Raw genomic sequence first — 4,630 nt, 5'->3', positions numbered from 1 at the left:
AAAAATACGAAAGGTAAAGATGAGGTAGAGATGCAAACTCCTGTCGATGACTCAAGTATTTTTACCAAGGTATCGAGAAGCACACAAGCTTCCCCCTTGTCCTCGTTGGAGCCCCACGAAAGGAATCCCTCACAAGGGCTAAGCTCCTGGTCGGGTAACTCCGTGGATAGCCCCGGATCGTCCCCATGCACAAGTGGGTTTCTGATGTGCCTCTCCCGGACCACACCCCGCCGTCTTCACTACCAAGCTTCCGGTCGAAACACCGCGGGCCTTGTTCCCTTTGGTACACAGTGGTGGCCACACCACAAACGCGGTTGGTGTGGTCTCGCAAAACTACAAGCCGCGTCGAGTACAAACACGGTGCGCGCAAGCACCTTGGGTTTAGAGGTATGCAAACCTCACTAGCAACTAGACCTAAGCCTAAAGCAAACGCATATAAGGGTGGTCTAACTAACCTAAGCACTTCGCAAAGCACCTACGCTAATCACTAAGTGATCTTTAAGCTCTATGCATGTGGAGAGCACAAATGAGGTGCATCAACACCCTCCTATCTTCCCATAGCTCCCTCACACTTCAAATGGCCGGTTGGGGTCCCTTTTATAGTCCCAAAGTGAAGAACTAGTCGTTGTGCCCGAGATGGTCATCTCTGCGAGATCACCGGACAAGGCAGTGCCTAGCACTAGATAGGGCGGTGCCCTACCACGTTAGCTAGCCGTTGGCCACTGACACCCAATCGTTGGGGTACTGTTCATAGGGCAGGTGCACCGCCACCCTTAGGGCGGTGACCAGGGTGGTGCCCAAGTCCCCCTTCGCTGCTCTTTGGAAATATAGGGCGGGGCACCGCCACCCCATGTCCGATGCACAACCACCCCATGGCGGTGACCAGGGCGGTGCACACGGTGCTGTTCGGTGCCCCCTTTCCTCCAGCTGCAGCAGCCCTCTGTCTTGGTGGCACCGCCACCCCCGGCGGTGCACCGCCATGCCTAGGGTGGTGACCAGGGCGGTGCTCCTTCTCCTCCAACGACGTCGGGGCTTCTTTATCTTCACGTCTTGAACTTCTTGCTTCTCTTCCATGCTTCCAACACTTTCTCTAGTATTTTTCTTTGAGTGATGAACCTCTTCTTCGAGCTCAGGTCCAAGTCCGCCGTGTAACCTATTGGACTGCAAAATAAGCACTAACAAATTCAGTAGTCCAATTTGGTTGTATTGACCATTAAACACCAAAATCCAAAATAAATGAGCTTAAGGTCTATTTTTCTTACTACTTTCTATATATATTTTTTGTCAAACTTGAGATATTTTGACTTTCCAATAAAGCTGAAATGAGTTATAATTTGGACGGAGGGAGTAGTACCGAAGCCATACGTGCGGCAGATTTAGATTTTCAGGTGATGCATAGATCGGGATCGCCGGATCGATAAAAGTAAGCGCGAAATTTGAGAGGCTGCGGAACTTCCAGAACGGATAATATCCATCCATATGCATATCCCAAAAGACCAAGCCTGGCCACGAAACGCCTGCTCTCCCGATCTCCTCTTCATCTTTTCTTATCCGCAGGTACCAGCCAAAAAAGACACCAGCGACCCTTTTGACTGCAGATTTCGTGGGCGCGCGTGGACAAGGCATGTCAGTGCGACTAATAAGCAAGAGAGAAGCTGATCGAGCTCTGTTCTGCTAGCTGCGTATAATTCAGTAATTAACTCTGGTGTTAATAATCAGCTGGTGAAAGCTGATAACCACTGTCGCCATTTTCCTTTCGGAAGGATGAATACTTTTCCCCCCTTCGTGGAGCATTTAACCACGGCTTGACAACCATGAGTACTATATATATGGTCTGTAATAATTAACGAGAGAAATAATAACTCTCCATTTGCACCATGTCATTTACAGTTGACAGTGAACAAAGCATAGCTTCATATGCACGTCATTTTAGCTACGTCCCAAGCAGCCAAAAATGACGTGCATATGCTTTCAGATATGCAATGTCTCCGTCTACTGCACGATTTTTTCAGTCCCCGTTGGTTGGACCCAACCCAACCCGCCCAACCCCCCTTTCTCATAAGAAAATGAAGCTTGCCATTTTGCTCAGGCCTGCAGCGGCGGCAGCTGGGAGAGCTTGGGACTGGCCGGCGGCGGCCGCGAGGAACTCACTCCTGTTCCTGTAAGATAGCTTCATATATATCCATAGCCGGCAGTACGTATATGTAGCTACGCAAAAACCTCAGTTCAGGCGCAAGGTTAGTCTGATCTGACTTCATTTTGAAGCTCGATTTTGCTGCTGCATGCATGCATCTCATTGATCGTGTGCATTTTTTTTCTGAGATATGTCGTTCGCTTTGCACGTACAGATCAGTTTTCTTTAAGTTTTCTACACAAATATATGACAAACTTGAGCAGGCGTAGTGTCTGCATATGTAATTTCTTTTCTTCCCCTCTCTCCTTCGATCTAAGCATATATTTTATTTTTCTTCTTGGCTCGATCAAATAACTAACATAATCAGTTTTGGTTTCTATTTTGGTTCAAATTAAGTAATGGATCGTACATGGATAGCCATCATTTACTTGTTCATTACTTTGTCATCCGACCCATACTGCTTTCTCACGGTCAATGCATGAAGTTTTTGTTTCTGAAAAGAAACATGTATTTTTCTCTCAACTCGATCCAAAATACTGAATATCACATGCGTCTAGCTAGTATCCAATATGTTCCGTTTTTCCTCCTTCAATTTGAAAACTGTGGAGTTCTCTCATCGAACTAGCACGCACTTCAACATACGCACAAAATTAATAAGGAGTAACACCCTGCACAAAACGAGCTTATATAACCCACCACCACGCACCAAGCTAAGATCGAGGGCAATACATACACGGGAGGACATGCATATAATCGATGTAATTTAGTTATGAGGCAATTGGGAAATTTAATAATTCCCTAATTATTACGATATATATAGGTAGCTAGCTTCTTCGATCGATTTGCATGCTTTGATAATTTTTAGACCAATTTGTATGTTTATTTTGAAGATATAGGTATGAAAAAGCCTCTCAAGAACAATATATGCAGCATGTGCATGATATATAATTATTAGCAGAACTAGATAAGTAGGCCCCCACGTCTGCGCTCCGCCACCTATAGCGAGTCTCCCCTCGTCATCTCCTGATCCGTTTGCTAGGTACCACCAGTCACTAGAATTTGGATACCGATTTCAATTCGCAGTGGCTAATTCTCACCACAACGAAAATATCGATTTGCAGTAGTACTTATAGTAGACCTGTTTCTCTTCAGAAATAGTACGTCCGAAACGTTGCATGTGTATTGTGAACTGCTAGCCATTTGCTGCATACGTGGGACACGTTCAGATCATTCATTTGCAGCACGTAACCTAAATTTTCTACATCCATGCAGCTAGCCACAACGCCGACGACCAGGCGAGAAGAAGCATTGATAGAGTCACAAGCTACCCAGCAAATTAATCCAAATCCATGGACAACCAGCCGCTGCCCTACTCCACCGGCCAGCCCCTTGCCCCCGGAGGAGCGGGCGTGCCTGGCGCAGCCGGCCCTCCGCCGGTGCCGCAGCACCACCTGCTCCAGCAGCAGCAGGCCCAGCTGCAGGCGTTCTGGGCGTACCAGCGTCAGGAGGCGGAGCGCGCGTCCGCGTCGGACTTCAAGAACCACCAGCTGCCGCTGGCCCGGATCAAGAAGATCATGAAGGCCGACGAGGACGTGCGCATGATCTCCGCCGAGGCGCCCGTACTGTTCGCCAAGGCCTGCGAGCTCTTCATCCTCGAGCTCACCATCCGCTCCTGGCTGCACGCCGAGGAGAACAAGCGCCGCACCCTGCAGCGGAACGACGTCGCCGCGGCCATCGCGCGCACCGACGTCTTCGACTTCCTCGTCGACATCGTGCCACGCGAGGAGGCCAAGGAGGAGCCCGGCTAGCGCACTCGGCTTCGCGGCGTCCGGGACCGGCGTCATCGGGGGTGGTGGCGCCCCGGGCGGGGCGCCGGCCGCCGGGATGCCGTACTACTACCCGCCGATGGGGCAGCCGGCGCCGATGATGCCGGCCTGGCATGTTCCGGCCTGGGACCCGGCCTGGCAGCAAGGGGCAGCGGATGTCGATCACAGCGGCAGCTTCAGCGAGGAAGGACAAGCAGGGTTTGCAGCAGGCCATGGCGGCGCCGCTAGCTTCCCTCCTGCGCCTCCGAGCTCCGAGTGATCGGCGCGTCTTGGTGCTGGCTTAGCTACATGTGCATGATATGTGTCACGCTGCGTGTATACTCTATAGCAAACATGGTAATGGAACTGCATACAGAACGAATAAGGCGTGACGTGTGAGACAGTGAGAGTACGTAGAATTTGTACATGCACGTGATGTGTCAATTAATCAAAGATTAACATGCAGTCAATTAATTAATTAGCTATTCACTCCTCGTCCCACCCAGTGCCTCAAATCTCTATTTTTTATGGGAGTGGCTAGCACCCACACGCTCCGACGGACGCCCGCGCCTGCTGCCATCCCCAAATGATAAGATCAAACATGTCTACACATACCACTAACAGTGCAGTTTTTTTTTTAATTTTAACACTTTTTAAAAACTAATTTTAAATCTAACTACAGTCGTTTTTT

General features: G+C 49.5%; 1 pseudogene; it reads left to right on the top strand.

The window, feature by feature from the left end:
* Window positions 1-2,034: 2,034 nt before the first annotated feature.
* LOC136540289 (nuclear transcription factor Y subunit C-2-like) lies at window positions 2,035-4,424 on the top strand (annotated as a pseudogene).
* Window positions 4,425-4,630: the final 206 nt, after the last annotated feature.

The sequence above is a fragment of the Miscanthus floridulus genome, chromosome 2 (genome assembly GCF_019320115.1).
Source record: "Miscanthus floridulus cultivar M001 chromosome 2, ASM1932011v1, whole genome shotgun sequence".
NCBI classification, from domain to species: domain Eukaryota; kingdom Viridiplantae; phylum Streptophyta; class Magnoliopsida; order Poales; family Poaceae; genus Miscanthus; species Miscanthus floridulus.
Note: the sequence above shows the minus strand (reverse complement) of the source record. Positions and strands in the feature narration are given on the sequence as shown.